The following is a 21,194-nucleotide window of genomic DNA, read 5'->3' as shown; positions in this document are numbered from 1 at the left end:
TGAGAGGGGCCACTGACTTCAGACAGACCCTTGCTCTTTCTTGCCTCGTTGGCTCACAACAGCCCCCTGCAATGCTACAGGCTGGGACAAGAGTGCCTGGAAAGCTGCCTGGGGAAAATCAGCCTGGGGCTGCTGGTTGAGGATGGCTGAACATGAGCCAGCAGTGGGCCCCAATAGCCAAGAAGGCCAATGTCACCTGGCCTGTGTCAGCAATAGTGGGGCCAGCAGGACCAGGGCAGTGGTTGTCCCTCTACTCAGCACTGGTGAGGCCACACCTCAAATCCTAGATCCAATTTGGGCCCTCCATGACATGAAGGGCATTGAGATATACTGGAGCATGTCTGGAGAAGGGCAATGGAGCTGGTGAAGGACCAGAAGTTTACTTCTTTGAAATCCCTGAGATGCTGTGTTGTGTTAGCATCCCTCACTTTGCAATGAACCAGTTAATTTTGTTACAGAGCTAATTTTTACCATTTTGTTCTTTATTCATGTTTCCTGTACTTCTGCTTTCATTTCACAAGGGCAATCTGTGGCTGCTGAGATGGAGAACTGGCATAAAGCTCCGCAACAGCAACATGAGCTTTAGAATACACATCTCCCAGCCCCTCTATGGTAAATTCCCTGGTGCTGGGATAATCACCTTGTGATGGCAGATACTCTGGTTATTTCTACTCCCTTCCAGAAACACACCTCATACCAATACACCTCTTTTCTTACTATTGCTGTACTCTAAGGGTTTTGTTTCTTTGTGAGGCCTAGGGGTGGGAAAAGTGCTTGCTTTCCATGTAATCTAAGGGGTAGTCATGCCTGACTCTGTGGTGTCTGTAGGCAAGAAGGCAGTAGTTATTTTTTGCAGTCCTTAATCCCCCTGCAGTTTTTATCTCTCTGATTAATCAGAGCATTTGAATGAGTGGTTTTCCTTTGATGTGGTTTGTCATCCTGCCTCACATTTATTTTATTTCATTTGATCTTATTTTTCAGTGTGTATATATATATATATATATATATATATATATATATATATATAAATCTTGTCAATTTTTTCAGCTGAAAAGTAACTAGTTCCTTGTTTCCTCATCTCTCTCCACCTTGTAGTATTTGGTACTTGTGCATTCCTTTCTCATCCTCTCTTTTTCTGTTGTAATTGGTTGTTTAATTTTGTTTCTTTTTCATGGACCTCTTGATAGGTGCGTAGATGTGTTTAATTGGTCTTTGTGCCTTATTGATCTTGTTTCAAATTTAAATTCAATGTCCATCTTTTAAACATCAGACTAATTAATATGGAATATGCTTTCGTGTTTATCCATGCTAAATCATTTTGCTGGTTTTACAATGACCCAGGGGGTTGCAGACTATGTGCTGACATTTGCTTTTGTCCTTCACTTTAGACTCCATCAAATTCGGTTTCAATACTGGGTTTTTCTAATACAACCCCAAACCCAGAATCAATCATGAAAATCCCCTTTATTTTTAAAATACTGTTGTGAGAATGTTATTATTTGTGTCTCATTAGCTATCAGAAATTATGCTTTTTTACACAGCTTTTTTAGACATGACAGTATCTTAAGTACAAAATCTCTCCATTCTCCACAAACAGTCATGCATAGACTTAATTTTCAAACAAGATGAAAGTCTTGGGGAGAAAGTTCTGCATCTCCCATGAAATTTAAATGATTACACAATGTGTATAGGCACATGGTGTCTTTCCCTCAAAGCTTACAGGTGGGTATCACTCACTAAAAAAGTATTTGCTTGTGGCATAACTGAGAAAACTTTAGGGACTATTTTGCCACCCTGCCATACTGTAATAGTCAAAGTATTTGTTCTGAGAACCAATTCCTTAAGAGATTAAGGCAAAGCCAAGGGTGATCTCTCAGCTGTATAATAGGATACCAGTAATGTAACCAGGGAAAGTAGGAAGTGTTCAGGACTAAATCCCATTAGGAGATGGGCTAAGCCTAATTAAAAGAAATGTGGTGCAGTTAGAGATGATTAAGGTGCTTAGTCTTTCCATAATAAATCATAAATCTTTATGTGTGACTGTCTTCCTATAAATCATAAAGCAATTTATTTTAGCCTTGTAAGCAAATGGTTTTTGCAGGCATTTGAAAAGCATTTGCACACAAGAAATCCAGAACTGATAGTAAAGGCTTAGCTTCCTTTATGATAAATAGAATAATCATGAAAGGATCATTATTTTCACGGCAATGTACTTTGAAAAATAACACAGATTAGAACAAGAACTAACAAGATATAATAAAAATGTTTCTTGTTCTAATTTAGTTGTTGAGGATGAATCTTTTAACCTGGCTGCCTGACTTCTGGATGATGCTGATGGAAAGGAGAAAACCATTCTGCTTTCAGTAAATATAAAAGTAAATATGAAAGCTGAAACTCCCTCTGCTTGCCCGTCCAGCTGTGTAAACTTCCAGGTGGTTTGAAGGAAATTACTTGGAGAGTTCAGGGAACTGCTGTGTGAAAATAAAGGAAATACAAAATGCTGGTGTGAAAGGCCTGGGTGGAGCCTGGGGAGCAGCCACACAGTTCTCTGGGCTGTATGGATGTCACTTCCAGTGGTAGGCACCCCTCCACTTGTATTTTCCTCCTTGTTCTTCACTGGGCCCATGGCTCTTTTGCCCTCTTTATATTCAAGTAGATGCAGATATAATCAAAGTCAACCCTTATAGTATTGTGGAATCTAATTCTCAAAGAAAGGTAACATTTCCTATAAACCACAACTCTGTCCATTGAATATCAAATCACCCAGGGGCCTTGCAAACTATTAAAAGAATTTCCCAGATGGGTTACTTAACTGGAATAATTCTGAAGTCACTTATTAGTGGCACTGTTGTCTTTTGTGTCCCGCCAGTCTGAGGGAGCTGACGAATCTTGGAGGAGGTGTTCACTTAAGTTTCCACTTCATACCTGAGTTTTCACCCAGTATTTGATTTATATTCTTCCTTCAGAGAAGATCCTCATTCCAATGCAAAGTGTCATTATTAAATGTAACGCAGTTTGAAACTCTGCTTTGATTTATGCCGGAATTTTGTCCTCTTCTTATGCAATAGAAGGAATTCCGGATCCGCTCTCCTCTTGGTAAAGCCAAGTTATACGAGCATCAGCCACGAGGTGGCAATACAAGGACTTGATATGCTTGGTGGTATTCCTAGCATTCGAGCCGGGTAAGCTTTGGGCTATTAACTGAGGAAATAATTTACAGTGTTTCTGCAGAGTTTGGCTTTCTCTGCCAGTGTGTAATACGTGCTCCATATCTGCATAATTGACTTCATGCAAATGCCAGGGGGGACTAAGCTGATTTTCTGGATCAATGATTGAAGCCTTTTATGTGGCTAATAACTGATATCTTTATTTAAGTGGCTGGATAGTGGATGAGAGATGTTATGCAAGGAACTCAGCTGCCATTAAACGCAAAATATCTTAAGAAAGGGGATGCACTGGTAACATACTGCTCTCCAGCTGTAAGTTTTCTCCTGGCTTTAACTTCTGACCTTCCTGAAGGCCAAGGAAACCTGAACACCTCACATGTGTGGAATTCCTAGATGTAATTGCTTAACAACATTAAAGTCTGCTTTTTCATCCAGGTTTTTGATTCACTTCTCAGCGTGGCTGATGCTTGTTTTTTTTGCCTTATAAGAAAGTTCAGCACTGGTGTCAGGTGGAAATAGTTAACTTCCAGTCTTTTTCATCCTTTCTTCTCATTTTTAGTCATTAGGGAAAGTAATAATATCCTGTTCTTTCAAGGACTAGTTTTCCACCCACTGTAGTAGAGAAAGTTTTTAAAGACATTTTCTCTTTTGACACTAGCTCTTTCAGTAGCAGTCAGTGCTACAGCTTTTTAGAAAGTGGGGTCCTCTGTTTTCTCATTCAGATAGACTAAAAAGCTTCTAGCATAAGAAAAGGATCATGGACTTGGCAGATGTCTCATGTCACTGTATTCATTACAGTGTTTATTTGAATGTAGAGAAATGACAGATGTGCATTTTGTTATTTCACATGAAAGTGCCAACAGCCTGCTATCTTTTCCTAACACGGAAACAGTTTTCCTCTGGGTATTTTATGGGAAATCTTACTTTCAATCAGACAATGCACTGTGAAGTCTGTTAGCAAATATGTCTTTCATGTACATGCAAGTTTGTGGTTTAGCAAATGTAAAGAGAGGAAGATAGTAGGAAGCCTTGAAAGAGTAAATAATTTTTGAGAAGGAAACTTCCCTAAGAATGTTTTGAGATAAGATTCTGCCTGTGAGTTAGGTGTTCAGTCTGTCAGAAGTGCTGTGGCACAAGTGCTGGGTCTGCCTTGTATTTCAAATGACACAAAGCTCTTCTGCATAGGCAGTGAAGGCCCCTTCTCAGTTTGGATATTTTGCTAGACCAGGGGCACTGGCACATCTCTGCCCTTGTCCCCTCAAAATTCAAGATTCACAGTTATTAAAGCTTAAAGGAAACTGATTGGGCTGATTTAGCCTCCACACAATGATAACCACAGGATTTAACAGTTGACAGAAATTGCAGAAAGGGAGACCTGTATTTGGCAAGAGCAGATAGACCACAGCCCAGGTGCCTTTCTAAAGGATCTCTGACCTTATCTGTTAACATCAAGCAGCCTGCTTAGACAGTTGATAAACAAACTTTGTCTTCAAAGTTGATAACAACAGATTTCTCCTGAGAAAACATGCAGGATCCCCAAAGCCTCTTCTTGTCCTTGAGGTTGTTTGCATGCACATCTCAGCTTTCTTGCTCAGATACTGCACAGCCTCAGGCCCTGCTCCTGGCAGGTTACATAAGAAAAACCTTTGAGAAGCTGTCTGGTGATTGAAGAAATATAAGCTTTGGGACATGATGTTTGAGGAACTGGATGGCTGCTGCTTTTCCTTTGCAGCTTTCTACAGTTATAATTACCAGCTTGTGGGCAAGATACTGGGCATAGAGATCCCAATGGGAGCCATTTTTCAGGGCTAACAAGTAACTGGTTGTACCAGCAGAGGGATAACTCAACTCAGTGTTGAGTTGATAGGATAGTATTTCTGTCTACCTACATTGTTCTGTGGTGTCAAATAATTTCACACCTTTATTAATCAGTCCATGGGTTTTGGACATTACCCTGAGAACTATGACCATACAGAATAGCATATGCCTCTGGGAAGGGGCAATTTGAAAGGGAAAAGAGGAACAGAATGTGACCACTAGCCTGCAAGTGCAGTGCTAAAGGGAGAAATTGTGCACCTTATACTTTTCTTCTAGAAAAATAAAGTGCTGTGTCTTCTCTTATCATGTAGTTTATTTTTCTCATATTTACCCTGAAATGGATATTGAACATTTGTTGTATTGCTCATTTCTGATTTAAAAAGTTTAGTGTATTTTTCAGCCAAAGAGATGGAACCTGATGACCACTTAAGCAAGACATGAAATGATTGTTCCCTGACATACACAACACTGTCAGTGTTCATTCTGAGTTGGTGGTTATTATATATATGTATGTGTGTGTTATTTTCCATATATATTTATAAATAGATATATCTATCTCCTTTCAAGAAAAGGAATAAAATCTTGCAATCAGAAGACAAAGTCTAACAAATGCTCTGGAAAGGAGATATGATTCATTAAAATGCAATGGAAAAATGAAAATTTGGAAATGGAGTGGCTACAACCAAATGGAGTGAGATGAAATGAGGGACAGTGAAAAGAACCAAAACTTTGCATGTTTAATCCAATTAAAACCCTGACATTGGGGAAGAAAGTTATTGCAGTTATCAAGACAGATATGATTGGCACCATCACCAGTCCCTTGTTAAAAACTTCTCATGCCTTCTCTCAAGCAGCTCCACTTGACACTGATTCCTTTCCTCATGAGCAGCTCCACACAGCACTGACTCCTTCCCTCTCTCACAACTGGCTAACCCCAACCTGTCCCTTACCTGGCTCCTAACCCTGTCTGCCCCTCACACAACATCTTCTTACCTTGTCTGTCCCTCACCTCCTCGCAGCACAGCCCACACTACATCCCAAACTACAGCAGACCCCCATTCTCAAGCTCCAACTGCAGCTTGCTCTTGGCCAGCTAGCCCACTCTTTTTTAACACCCATCCTCATTGGGCAGGCAAGGCTGTTTCCACTCCTTGGCAATCAGTACAGCCGTAATTCATTGAGAAAAATACCCTTCTGCATTATCCTTACAAACTCCTGCTTACAAAGAGTGAGGAGAAAGTTTCCTTCATTCAGGATAGGGAAAGAAGTGTTGTGATTTCAAGATGATTATTTGGGCAAGCTTCGGTCCAGTTCCCTGCACTTCTTGTCATCCGATTCACTTTTAGTGTTTTCACTTGGTTTTGGAATTTCCCCTTTTTTCTTTTAGCATTTCATTTCCTTAGCATTTTCTCTACACTTTACCTTTCTTCCATGATTTCAGGATTTTTTTGGGAGTAATTTTGTCAAGTTATGCTCTTATAAACTGCCCTTCATTTCATCCAAGTCTATTTTGTTACATTCACCCAAGTTCCTAATTTTCTAGGTTTTTTTTCCATTGCATTTTTTTTTCTTAACTCCTTTCCACGGTGTTTGGTAGACTTTGGTCTCAGATTTCAAGATTTCATTCCCTTCCTGAGAGGAAATGAAATCTTGTGAATTCAATGAGGATTATTTGGGCAAGCTTTTGTCCATTTCCCTGAATTCCTGTTTAGTTCCCTGCACTTCTTGTCATCCCATTCACTTTTAGTGTTTTCACTTGATTTTAGAATTTTCCCATATTTTTTTATTTAGCCTTTCATTTCCTTAGAGTTTTCTCCTCATTCTTTGTTTACTTTTTTCTCCATGTCAGGATTTTAATTGGATTAAGTTTGGAAATTTCCCTGGCAGGTCACAGTCTTCTTCAAATACATGATTAGGCAAGCTGCAAATACCAATAAAAGAGAGAAAAATGTTTGTTTTTCACAATGGAGGGGGAATACCAGCTGGAATCCTTTACAGATGAACATTAAGATCAATGCTATTTGAAATAGCTATAAACAACGTGGGCAAGTGGTTGGTTAGTGGATGGTTGTTGAGGAGGGGATGTTATCAGCTCCCAATGACATTTCAGGGTACTCCAACCTAGTCACGTTTAGACTTTTGCTGTGTATTGAAGTGCTATCATATCTTAGGCATCATGGGGTTATCAGGCTGCATGGAATTCAGTAAGAGGAGAAACCTTAAAATTAATGTTTCTTCTAGGTTTGTAAAAAAAATTGATTTTTTTTTTTTTTTTCTAAAGCAAGAGTCACTAAAAGAAAATACATTTGTTCCTTCTGTTACCAAAAATGCTTTGTTACAAGACCCATTTGCAAACAGGGAGAGTAACATTGGCCTGTACCCAAACACATTTGTAGTTTAAATGCAAAGTAAAGCAGTAGTTGGTACAAACAGCCATTGGATACGAAGAAACAAGCCCTCACTACCCTGCCCAGCCTGCCTTGAAGTCTCCCCACCTTATCCAAGGTCCAGGACCCTGTTACTGCTCAGCCCAGGACACCTGTCCTGGCTGCTTTATGGAGGTAGCCCTGCCTGGCCTTTTGCTCCTTGGATCCCTGCCCCTGGCTCACCTCTTGACATCTCAGTGTGGCAGAAGAATGTTGGGTGGGGTTGCCTTCAGCCTCCTGCTTCTCCCCTCTCCTAGGGCAGCCTAATGTGGCACTACAGGGCTGTATCTAGGCAAGGCAGGTCTATCAGTGAAACACAGTATGTCTGGGGATGCCAGGTGTCTCAGAAGGGTGGGCTTTGTTTTTTCTGAAAAGTACCTACCTTCACCTGCAGCTCTCAGCATGAGCCTGTTCCCAAATCTCACTGCTCACTCTTAGGAGGCAGTTATTAGTCCCCTGCCTGCTGCTGTCCACAAGGTCAGCTGCATTGCATCTATTAACACTGCAAGGACACATCAGCACTCCTGTGTGATGCTGGTAAAAAGCCACAGCCCAGAATCTTGAACTCCATAAGAAGCAGTGGCTTTTGCTAGCTGTGAGCAGCAGGGAGAGTCTGGGTAAAGTGCCTGTCAGCCCAGAACTGTTGTTTAACTGTGAAATTACAATGTTGGGCAGGCCAGAGCAGCAGAGACAGAAGAGCAGTCTGAAATACCAGCTTCTCCATGGTGATTCAGTCCATGCCAGGAGTGAACTGGATGCAGTGTCTGCTAAAGATGCTTAGATCAGCCTAATGCTCATTCTCATTATCAGCTGAAAGTATGTCTGGGGACCCCAGAGATGTTAAATGGTGGGATTTGCCCCATTACTTGCCTTCACTTTGCCAATCCATCCCTGTGCATCATCTGCAGGCTGGGAGATGTCAGTGGAAATTGTAGCTGCTCAATTGTGATTTGGGTAATTGAGACTTAGAAATTTCCTCAACCTGTTGAAATGGACCTGGCAATGGTCAGTCTTCCTTATTTCTGTGGGACTCCAGTGACCTGAAAACCAGGCAAACAATGGCCCTGTATGCCCCTGTCTACAACTGCTTAATTATCCTTGCAAATAAGGAGAGAGAGAGTTCCTCAGTGCTATGGGTATCTTAGCATTATGGCTAACTATGGGATATTGTTAGCTGTTTACATTGCTTAATGTTAATGTTAAACAAAACAAGCTATTCCAGAGCCCAGGATAACTCCTGGGTGCCAAATAGAAGGGAAGAAGTCCAGGTGCAGCTGTGTAAGCACTTTAAATTTCTGTGTGTTTGTGAACCTGAAATAATCCTGAGGAATTCATTACTCAATCTTTATCATAAGCACACAAACAAACACATTTTCTATAAATATCAGTTTTGTTAACATGGTGGGTAAAGTAGCCTCTTGTGTGTGTGGCCTTGATATTGTGTTTATGTGCAACCAGTGGATCATTATTAACATTTATTAGGGTTAACCATGACTGCTATATAAACCACACTATATATTACTATATAAGCTATGATTATATAACAGGTTATACCTCTACACACATATATGGGATTAATTTTATAGTGTATATGGAAGTCACCCTGGCTGTTGCAGACTTTCCCAACTGGATAAAACCAATGCAAATTGGCTCTTGCTATGTGCTTTCCACAGAACTGGATCATAGCCTGCTGACATTTGTTTGGTCAAATGTATTTGAGTAAAGAGGAAGAGCAGAAGTAACTTCAGAAGCCAACTTTTAAAATAAACCAAACCAAAAGACCCAGAAGTGTGGTCCCTACACTAAGTACAGGCAGCTTTGGCAGCTTCTTTGATGGTACTTTGAGTTTTACAGAAATCTCAGCAATCCAGAGCAACTGTTGGTTGCCTCCAAACTATATTGAGATATTTACTAGTGACTGACAAACATTTGAAGTCCTCCTTTTTACCTTTTTGTGACTTACTGGTTCTTTGGAGGTTTCCACCCCATATCTCCTGTCACAAAAGTCTCAGAAAAGCTCTCTCTTCCCAGCTGCAGCAAAGGGAGATGCTCAGAGCCACGTGCCCTCCACGAGGTTTTGTTTCAGCTTGAGCTGTTGACAAGTCCTGGAAACCAACAAGTTCAGAGGTGGAGAACAGAAAGGGTGCAGAAGGGCCTAGTCAAAAAAACCTCCAAACCCAACAACGTTTGAACTCACGTATTTCTGTTCACTCTACTCCCTTGCCTGAATGCCTCAGTAAAACAGCATTTTTGTCTCAGGGCATAAAAGGCAGCCCCTGCTTTCTCCTTGAAGGCCAGTTTCAGTGTTGATGTGAGGGATGGAGCAAGGCAGAATCACAGAATACATTGAGAAATGGTCAGGATAAAAAAAACCCAACATTTAAATGTAGCCATTTAAAAGTAAGTGTTAAATCCATTAAATGCAATCAGAATTATTAGACTACCAATCAGTTACAAAAGCTTCAGTGAGACATCAGCTCAAGAAAATGTGCAGCAGCTACAGGGACAAAATTCTTGGAAAGGTGAGGAATCATTAGCCATGACTTGTACCTGTTCCCCATGATATAGATGTTTTATCACAATGACATTTCTACTTCATTTATTTTATTTGATGCAGATAAGTCACTGTATTTTGCAGGCAGCAATCCAACAGTTTAAAGCCTTTTTGCTTTTTGCACATTTGTACTCCACTCACTCTTTCCAGTTTACGTAGAAGTTATCATTGTCAGCATTTTGGGATTATTTACTTTTGTTGTCTGCCTGGTACATTGTAGTGTGGTCCTTTAGTGCTTACCTAAAGGACTATGACCACTCTGCAAATACTGGCATGGGGAAGGCCAAGGGGGAAGAGGGTTTAGCTGGAGAAATGCAGAAGTTGTGTCACTGTGTTAGCCATGACGTGTGGAAAAGGAGCAGCAGGACAGGTCCAGGACCTGGAGAGCCTCCCCAGGGGATTGCTGTAGCCCAAGCAGTTGCCACTGGTTCAGCTGAGACCCCTCAGGACTCGCTGGAGGCTCCTGCAGCCGGGCAGGAGCTGCTCGGTGGTCTGGGATGTGGCCACCCTGCTCCTTCCCACCCTGGTGGGAGGCTCCTGCTCCAGGGCTGCAGTCCTGGGAAGCTGGATGGCCATTTCTAACCAAGTATGTCTTTGGGATTACCACATGCTACACAAACAGAGGCCCAAGTCCCTTTTTAATATTTTTTCTTTATTTTTTCTTCTCATAATACTTGAGTTATACCAGGAATTAATTTATCTTTGGCACGTATAATTTCCACTGTGTTTATAATGGGTTTCCTTTGTGCTGAGCAGCTTGATTTTTGTTTAGTTGTTTAATATTACCTGATCTTTTGCACAGTGATGGGTGATTAATCTTTAGCTGTCATATTTTTAAGCAGTTCCTACACAGTATGGATTCAAAAGTCTGCACATCCCATTCTCTCTCAGTAGCCTGGGCACATATTAAACTTCATTTCTTTTTACATATGTTAGGGTGAATTATGGACTATTACTCAAAATAAATTGTTCTTTAATGTCAGTTCAGCATGAATGGCTAGTTTTAATTATACTGAGTTATAACAGAACTTAGTGCTATTGTGCCTAGTCCAAAGTGTTTCTTTTGAATAGAATCAAATCAGCAATTTTCCATTGTTTATCAGCTCAATGCAGCCATTATGAAATAGTTTTTTTTTCCTTTGTAGATTGAAGCTAAAAATGCAAGAGCCATGTAAATGGCAAAGTCAAAGGTGATCCTTTCTAGTGTGCCATCTCTGATTTCCATTTCCCTTCAAAGGGACCAGCCACTGGTGAGTAACTGCACTTCTGCTTTGATTCATTTCATTTTTATGAATGTGCTGAGTTCCCAATAAATGAACCTATTTGTCACAGGAAGACACCATCCAGTGTCTCAGCTGCCCTGTGGAGTAACATCACACATAGCTATGCACAATTTGGGGTAGGGAGAGGAAGGGAGAACACACATTCTGTTTTCTGTAATTTAAAGACCCCATGGATGTTCCTGGTGTTGTTTTGATGTTAAATACTGATCCTTTGCCATGCTGGAATGCACAGACACATTCTGCTGGAGCATGTCAAGCCTCTGCATTTAACATAAACAGGACTTTTCAAATGATAGGACTAAACACACTCCTGATGTCAGACCTTAACTTCCAGGTTTGGTTGTTTAATCTGTAGCTAGCACACATTTTGTGCTGAATGCAATTTGTTATCAGCTGTGTTTGCAGGCTGCTCCAAGGCTTTATGGAGCTGTAAGGCTCTTTAGCATTGGTGGTTCTGCTGCTGGGCTGCCTGTTTTAGAGGAGTGTGTCTATGTGTGTGTTAGCTACATTTTTATTTTAATTATTGTCAGTAAATACACTTCAGGAGTGAAATATGTTTTGTCAGGAGAAATCTGAAAGTGCTTTCTCAGGAGAAAAATAATTAGAAAGGTTAATGAAGTCCACTCCTTATAAGAATTCAAACTCATTTGCTTGGAGATGTGAAGCAGATGCTTGTTCAAAAAAGTATATTAAATTAGCCCTGGGGGGTGTCCCATTATGTTTCTCAGGTACAGCAAAAAAGGCAAATGAAATTTATATCCATTTTCAATATTGATGATACAGTTGACTTTTAAGTGTGCACAGTGGCCCATACAAACAATCTTACTGTGTGCTTGGTTTCACACAGGCCTTGAGAGAGTGAAAACTGGAATTTTTGTTTTATTGTATTAAAACGATAGATCTCCTTGTCTGAGCTATGTAGGAATGTGATTTTAACAGAATGGCAGAGTCAATACTGGAAGTCCTGACCTGCCAGCCAGCTCCCTGCAATAAATAGAGACCAATTTTGGGAAAACCTGAGGGGAACCAACAGAGCTGGTGGGTTGCCCCTGCCTGGGAAGGGCTTGCTCTTTTTCATGGAGAGGTTTTCAGGACAGGCTGTATGTGCACACTGAATTGTAAAAGGCCTAATGGTGCTTTTTCTGGGCTTCCATAGTCCCTGTGCTGGGCCATGAGTAGCCAAAGTGTGCTGGGGTCAGAGCCAGCAGCAGTTTCTCAAATGGTTCATGCTGGCAGGGCAGTACATTAGCTTCTACCAAGGTAACTCTGTCACACTGACAGTGACACTCCCCTGACACAAATCACATCCATGACTCTTGCTCAATTCTTGCTTGTGCCTATCTGACTGAAATTATGGCTGTCATTTCAACAGACTTCCTTGCAGGATGTTACAGCCCAGACAATTCAACCAGAAGAGGCAGAGGCAAGTCCTTAGTGGAAATAAGTTGTTGATTAAGTCAAAGATAGATAAATCATTTATTGGGCTGCATATAAAACAAGTTTTAGAAGCATTGGTTATACAGGCCATGTTTCCTCCTGTAATCTAGATAGGAAACAGATTTTACAGCACAAAACCCCTTGTTCAGGGGTTGGTAATGGTGTAAGTGTGCCTTGAACCTGTTGTGATCCCACTATCTCTGCTAATGTGGGCTGAACTGCTGAAGAGATGCATAAAAATGAATAAAATGGGAAATTTAAGTTCTGTGAGTTTCCTCCCTTTGAGATTAGCAGGTCCATCAGTCATTTCAGTTACAATGGGTTTGTTGTCTCTGCAAATAACTTTTTACTGCTGAGATCTTAGCCATCCTTCTGCTGGGACTAAGGCAGAAATTTGCAAGGAACAGAGGTGACTTTTGGGCTAAGATAAGAGAAGTTGTTTTTCAAGAAAGTACTTGAGAGGAATTAATGCTGCTTAATGTGTTTCTTGATCATTGCTAGAGCCAAGATCTCATATATTTTATCAGGCTGATGGGACAGCAGCATAAAACTTCTCCATTTTATTATCTTGTTCTATGTGCTCCAATTTATTACTTCCCCTTTGTCTGGCTAACCCAAAGATTTATGATACAGGTAAAACTACTTGGCAAAAATACAGAAATGCAGTTCAGTCTGAGACACAGAGGGAACAATTGCAGAGGCAGATTTCTTAATGGAATGTGGTTTTCATTTGAGCACTTTGCTTCTTCCCAGGTCTCCTGTCTGGGTGACCCCCAGGAGTATTATCCTTTAAGTGCCATAAATGCCTTGCCTCAGGACTGCTGGTGAAGAGCCCAGCCTCAAGCTCTCCTCTCACACTTGTGGAGTGCTAAACAGGCAGCTCCATACTTAGCCTTCCACTGTTACCTGCCTTTTTTAATTTAATTTTATTTTTTTAACAGAATTCCAGTCATCTGAAATGTGATTTATTTATCTTCTGTCTCTGAAGACATTACAGTGCTTGTGCTGGGAGTGATGTCCTTCCCACTAACTAGTTGGCTACTCCTTTTTCACAGCACAAGCTCAAGCAAACTTGTCTTCACCTATATAAGGTGACTACAAAGGGACTCTCAGAGAGCTATACAAGGCACTGAAATCATGCCTTTTAAAGCCCAGTTGCTGGCATGGAGGAGTTGTAATTAAAGTGCTTTTACTTCCTCGGGAGTAATATTGCAAGTTAAATGGATCAACTGGGTCAAAAGTGACTTTTTCTGGCCTAATTCCTTCCTCTTGTCATTTGTGCATGCTTCTTTTGTAGGAAACAAGTGCATGTTCCAACCGCAGCATCTCTGTTTCCCCACAGAATCTCAATTGCTGAACACCATCCAATAGCCCTGTCACAGAGGAATTTCACGTATCAAAGGTGATGTATGATGAAAAGGAATAAGAGTATTTGGTTAAAAGTGTCTTAACCCCATCAGGGTTTAAAAAAAAAAATTTTAATGATTCTTTTCACAGCTGGAATAGGAGTGCTTGCACATGAAACTGCAGGCAATAGTTCTTGATGGGTATGCATTGATTTTACTCTCATAATTCTTGTTTTACTTGGATGCCTTCTTATCAGAATCAGGGGCCCTACAAGATTCCAAACCAGGGCTCTTACCTTGTAATGTGGTTTGATTTCCTAAATATGTTTCCAGTTACATCCACACCCTAAATATTTTAATAGTTTAATAATTTAATTCCGTTATTTCAAGGCTGCTAACCTTGATGTCAAAATGCTCTTGGCTCCAGCTTATGTTAACTAAATCTGCTTTATGTTGCAAAGTCTCCTCTTGCTAAATTCCTGGAAATGTGATTAATATGTTGGTGATTAGGAAAGCACACGAGTCCACCCTTAGGATTTACAAGAAAGGGTGGGGCTATTGGAACTTTTTAACCAAAAGGATTTAATGAGGATTGCAGAATGGTTTGGGTTGGAAGGGACCTTTTAAAGGCCCTCTAATCCACTCCCACTGCACTTAGCAGAGATATCTTCAGGTAGATCAGACTGCTGTGAGTCCCATGCCACCTGACCTTGAGTGTTTCCTGGGATGAGGCATGAGAAAAAAGCCATGATCTCTGGAAATTTGCTGTTCAGCAGTGCAGGAATTCTGATTGATTGTTCCTGGCAAATTGCTCATTTTAGAATTATGCTACACCTTCATGGAAGAGCCTGGGCTGCCTGGTCCCTCCTACAGAGCTCTGGAAGCATGTGGTCCTGCTGTGTTTAAATACTTGTGGCACTATCTGTGAAAGACAGATTGGCTGGTCCTAGGGAGGGGGCATGCTGGTGTGTGCTCTGTGAGTTCTTTGGGTGGGAGAGGGGCACAGGGTTAACTGGGGATCTTCCACCCCTGGGCTGTGTATCTCTGAGATAACTGGGGACTTCTGTGGGTCTCTGATGAATTTTATTTTTTGTGTCCTCCACTTCCCTTTGCTTTTGGTAATACAAAAAGAAAAAATAAAATCTAGAAGTAGGAAATACTATGCTCAGTCCAAAATGCCTTTTTTTTTTTTTTTTTTTTTTTTAATTTTTTTTCTCCTTAAAATGAGTTGGTTTTTCTTATAAATCTCAATTGAAACTTTTCAAAGTTCCTGAAGTTGTATCTCCTCTGCAGCCTGGCTGCTGGAGAGACAGGGCACAGCAAAGCAGGAGGTTTTGCTGTGCTCCATTTTCCTGTTCCCCACACCCAGCTGTGCTGCAGCCATCCTGCCATGGTCAGTGAGGTGGCAGCAGTGCAAGGTCCCAGCAGCGAGGCCGGATCCTGGCATCAATGATTCCACTGGGAACAATTTCCCATTAATAAACCCTCTGCTGCCCGGTGTGGCAGTGCCAGGTGAGTCACCAGAGGGGCTGTGCTGGCGCTTCCCAGGCAGAGCCCAATGCCTTCCATTGCTGCTGCCCTGGGCTGGCTTCCAGCAAACGTGGTGGGTCGGTCCCAGCAGCAGGGAAGGGCTGTGCCAGGTGTGGGATGGGCTGGCAGGAGAGGAACAATGCTCTCCTCTGTTTTCAGGGTGCTTTCCTCTACAGCTGGGAATTCACAGGGTTCACTGATTTCTGTGTGCCTGCAGTGATGCACCAGAGAGGCTTTCAGTGGAAATTACTTGTGAAAAAGCCAGAGTAATCAATTTAAACCAAACTGAGGATGGATGTGCCTTTCCAGTCTGGACTGGCCAGCTGTGGTTTGCAGTGCTGAATCACAACCACAAAGGACCCAGGAGGGAAACTGCATCAGTCAGTTCAGGCTGAGCACACATGGCACAGACCAAAGGTGTCAACATGACCCCACCCTGAGCTTCTACATCCTCTGCACTCAGCAGCCTTGGAGTAAGGACAGCACCTTCCTGAGGGTGGCAGCAGGAGACCTACAGCCCTATTCCCATCCCACATCTGGAGCAGCTGCAACCTGCACAGCTGGGGCACGCTCCCACTTGGATGCTTTTTCTTTTCTTTTTCCTTCCTCTAAGGCCTGTTCAGGAAGACTGAAGGCAGCAGGGAAGTCTGGTATCATTAGTTAGTGGCAGTTTGAGGAGCAGAATTCCAGCTTTTCTCCTGACTGGCCGGTAGTGGTGAGGGGAAAGCAGCCTGATACAGACCATTTCCTTTTGTTAAAGACCCATTCATTGTTCCATGTTTCTCCACAGAAACTGAGTCAGGTGCTGATGAAGTCCCTCCTTTACAAGGTCAGCTTTTTACCTGGGCACCTCCTCTTTGCTCAAGCCTCACTACAGTCAGTCAGCACCTTCCCTAAATCTGTTGCCTTTTGTGGGGTGACTGCTCTGCTTTGGGACTATCAGTGCATGGTCTGCCTGAACCCCTTGGAGGTCTGAGGCTTTAATTTTTAGAATGCAAGTCCTCAGCTAATCCAGAGGATAATCCTTGGACAGCATTTCAGAACCAAGGCTTTAAGTTACCAGGAAGAATCCAAACAATGTGGACTTGTGACTCACACGTACGACATGCTACTGCAGCTCTTCTGAGATTAGTGAAATTATGGGCTATGATGAGTATCTTTATGTCTTGTTTAGTGGTTGTGTTCTGGAGTCAGTGGGAAAGAGAATGCTTCCTTAAATTAATTGCTTTGGGGGGAATTAACATCATCCATGATGATGAAGCAATGTGAGCAACAAAGTTTCTGTTTTTTCTCCTGTCCCTAGGGAGGAGGTGCAGGTCTGGGACCTGAGTCAAATGGCTTTGAGCAAGAGAAGACTTGAAAAAGATGATTCTTGTCCTCTGAAGGAAAGAGGAAGGGAGAAGCCCTTTCCAGACTAATATTAAAGGTCCAGACTGAGTCTCCTGGCTCCCTGCATGAAGGAGCACAATGGCCTGGCATGACAGACATGCATGCAAACACTGGGGACTTTTTTCCCTGGAGTGCTTCTCTTCTGATCAGCTAACATCAGATTTTATGGGATCTGGCTCACTATCATTCCTTGAAAGCCCCTGACTGTGGCACCACAGTCTGGTCATGATCTGACTGCCTGGAGACCTGTGATGGGACTTGGCAACCTGACTGAACGGCTCTTGATATCAATCAATTGCATGAAAGCAATAGATTGAATAGCATTGCATGAATAGCCAAAAAGAAGATATCTAAGAGATCCAGTTACTGTCATTGTAGTCTTCTCCTGAGGATGGCAGCATCCTCTGAAGAGTAAGGTGCTCATAAAGTCACATGTGTCAGAGTCATAGTCAAGACTGGTGATGTGCCTGTAAGGAAAATTAATCCACAATCACCACAGGTTTATATCCAAAAAGGAGACAGAGGAGTCCTTTTTGCTTTATTTGAATAAAGGGAGAGGCCATGGGACATTCCCCTGGGATCTCTCAAATTTTTGGAGGATTCAGCCTCCTTTTATCCTATTCTCCTGGCTGCATTTCCCTTTCTCTTTCCCCATTGGCTGAGGTACTTGAGAGGCACAGACTTCCTGAAACTCCTGACACCTGAGGTTCCCCTCTAACATATAACCCTTCCTTTTAATTTTTAATTCTTATAGAATTCATAGTTCTCCCCCCCCCCCCCCCCCCCGTTACTTCTTTAATTTTCTGATACCCAATTTCATTTACCAGCAAACCTACAGTTTGTTTGTAAAGGCAAATATCTTTTCCCATTCATCAATCAGTGGAATGCCTCCCATTGTTTCTTTTATCTCTGGGTGCTAACTTTTTCTACCAGCAGACCTACAGCTTGTTTGTAAAGACAAATGTAAATTCCTCTCATGCCCCAGCATGTGCAGGGTATCTCTTCTGCCTGTCCCTGGCTGTGTGTGCCTGCCCCAGTGAATGACACACATGCCTGATACCCAGGAAAATTGGCTGTAGAGCTACAGGCTCAAAGAAGACTCAGCAAAGATGAAAATACAGAAGTCAAATAAATGCCAGAATTGATGCAAGGGTAGGCCAGAGGAAAAGTATGGTCATGATGGAGGAAAAGCTACCATTTAACTTGGTTTAAAGTAATAAAAAACCACACTCTGGGCCAGCAATGACATCCAGATTGAACAATAGGATTTCTGTGTCCTGTATGATGCAGGCAGCTGTGATATTTATGTTCCACAGTAAAAATCTTTTAGCAAGATTTGAGCTTCTAAGTGCTCCACATGCTGAACGATCATGTGTTGATTAACCTCACTAGGGAAGCATTGCAAGTACTGGCCATTAGCAACAAGATGAAAAGTAATAATTTAGGATATCAGACTGGAAGGTGTTCTTCACAAAGACATTATAAGTGCAATTAGCTGGTGGATCATAATACCTTGAGACTGTCAATCTTTGGTTTCATCAAATTTTTTTTCCTCTTTCAGTTCAGTTCAAAGTCAATTAAATCTCAGCTTAAATCACAGCCATCTTTATGTTCCATGCCAGTCTTGTTGAGTTTTGTTTTGTTGTGAGAGGATGCAGTGGTGAGGGCAAACCAGGAAATCTACTTGTGTTCCATTGCTGAATTTCAATGGGAGAAATATTTTTCAAATCTAGCTAATGCCTAGTGAATCTTTAGCAGGCAATGAATGCAGCACTTTCAGACTGTCCTCATTTATTGTCAGAATGGAGATTAATATATTATCCCAGAGGTCAAGTTGGTCTGACTGATCTCTGATTACTGACCAGCTTTTTATCCTCTCTAACGATAAGTCCTGTGCTTACCATCCTGTGGCCCTTTGGAACCTCACCACTTCTGCTGGAGATAACTAAGAATTTCTAGAGATTATGGCAGTTTACACATTCTAGAATGTGTTCTGACAAATCCTAACAACTGCAAAATATATTTTATTAGATTAGCAATTAATTTATTTTCCATCCAGTCTGTCTTGTTTCATCCATCTCCTTTATCCCAGTGAGAAGGTTAATGTAGGATTTTTCATCCTCTTAGAGCACTGAGCCTATGGGGGAAGTTGGAAATGGTCTCATGCTTTTGACTTGGCCAATTCTGATGCTGTACAAGATAAACAAGAAAGCATTTCAGCCACTGAAATTAGCACAGTTCAGATTTCTCTTAATGGTTGCTTAGATAGACATGCTGCAGGCCTTGCTGGAATAATTTTTTTCTGGTGGTCTTTGTAGTTTAGAAATGGAAGAGAATATACAACACAGGTGAAATAATGAGGAATAATTTTATTAGCATAAAAATGAGGTGAGTATTCCATGTGAAAAGCAGTTTATTAACTTAAGGAGAAATCTGAGCAGATCTCAGCTTCTGCAAGGTAATTTCTGCAGAGCTATAAAGCCACAGAGCTGAAATACCAAATGTTATGCTCTGGCTGAAAATCTGGTTGTTCTAATTAGCCCATCTTCTTCCATTCCAGTCACACTAGAAATGTAGGATTTTCAATGCTTAGAAGATTATTTTAGTAATGGCATTAAAGGAACTACATTTGCACAAGCCTTAATAAATTCTAAGTATGAACTGAGAGTTTGCACCCAGGATCTTCAAGCAGTTCTTACAAAGAGCTGTTGGATCCTGTCCTCCCTGGCAGGCAGACCTTCCTGGGCCATGTGTGCCTGTAGTTTCATCTGATTCTGGCAGAAATGTTTTGGAAGATTGGGCTTTTATTATTAGCATTATGAGAAGGGTACTCTGAAATACAAAGGGGTTATTTCTAGCAAGGGGTTCCTTCCTAAACTGGGCTAGAAAAAACAGCTGTTCTAGTTTACCTGAGCTATTTGCCCTTCTAACTCCCCTTTGCAATGTAGAGGGAAAAACAGTTGCTTTTCTGCATTTTCTGTACTCTTTAAAGAGCAGAGTGAATTTGCAGAGACAGTTGACAGATAAATCACTGCTGCTCCTGTCCATGCAGACTGCATTTAAAATTAATATTGTGCCTCTTTCTCACTTTTCTATGGTTACCTTTTGGCATGGGGCCTCACTTTGTGGTCTTTAATGGCAGTAGTCAGAATGTAGTAGAAGCTTCTGTCTAAACTTGGCACCTAAATCCTCCTTCCAGGATTGTGGGGGTGAGTTGCCAAATAAATTCTGCTCAGTGTTATCTGTGCATCTGGCTCTGTCTTGGCACAGGATGGGCCTGTGCAGTGGGAAACAAAACTACAGCTTCAGCAAAATGTTTAAAGGTAGTAAATTAAAGCCCCCAGCCAAATGAAACTGGTAATTGGTGTGTCACTTTCAAGTGAGAGAATGGCTCAGGCAGGTTTAGCATACTGCCTGGTTTGCAGAACTGTTGTAATTATCCTGTGTGGTTTTTAATACTTCCGAGAAGAAAAAAAAAAAAAAAAAAAAAAAAAAAGGATGCTCTAATTTTTAGAACTACACTCTGTTGCCAACGTGCAGCTGGCATCTGAGGGCATCTGAGCATTTCAGCCAGATGAAGTCTTTGTCAGCACTAAGGCTGGGTCAAAAATTGCTGTTGCCAACACAGGCTAAGTTACTTTTGAAGTAATGTGGCTTCTTCTGGACACAGACATTAGACTGTCATTGAGATTGTAACTTAATTTCAAAATCAGACTCTTTGTTCCAATACAGAACATCTGCTGGAAACATGAGAGGACAGACTTAAAAACGTGATTTTACTGTTGGTCCTTCTTAACTTTCAATACTTAGCTTTTTTTCCCCTCCTCATTCTCAAGTACATTCTTATTATAACCCTTGCATACAAATTGGTATGGATACACTCAAATGCACAGGTGTATTGAGAGACACATTGGAATTTGGTGTGCTTGAGTACATTCCACACCTTTCCAGAAACAACCTAGGTGATATGAAAGCTGTCTTGGCAAAAGAATGCCCTTGAGGTATCATATTTGCATGAGGAAGTTCCTAAAATAAACATGTGTGGGAGTTGCTGAATATATTTAATCTACATTTGTCTGTCAGAAACAATAAATCTCAAAAAAAAAAAAAAAAAAATCCAGATAAGTTGATAGTTAATCTTGAAGATGAAATAACACCCAACCAATTCCTGAACCTGCAGTGCATATTGCAGTCTGAATCCTTGTGAATGCTGCTAGTTCTGCTCAGATCATTCATGCTTTTTA

The 21,194-nt window shown here is 41.4% G+C and overlaps 1 pseudogene across 1 annotated transcript in view; it reads right to left on the bottom strand.

Annotated features, from left to right (window-relative positions):
- The window catches only part of LOC306800781 (ankyrin repeat domain-containing protein 26-like), a 397,491-nt pseudogene that overhangs the window by 82,530 nt on the left and 293,767 nt on the right, over positions 1 to 21,194 (bottom strand). The gene's annotated exons all lie outside the window — the stretch shown is intronic.

This window comes from Erithacus rubecula (genome assembly GCF_903797595.1).
Source record: "Erithacus rubecula genome assembly, chromosome: 4".
In the NCBI taxonomy this organism is placed as follows: Eukaryota; Metazoa; Chordata; class Aves; order Passeriformes; family Muscicapidae; genus Erithacus; species Erithacus rubecula.
The sequence above is the reverse complement of the archived record's forward strand: the minus strand, read 5'-3'. Positions and strand labels throughout refer to the sequence as shown.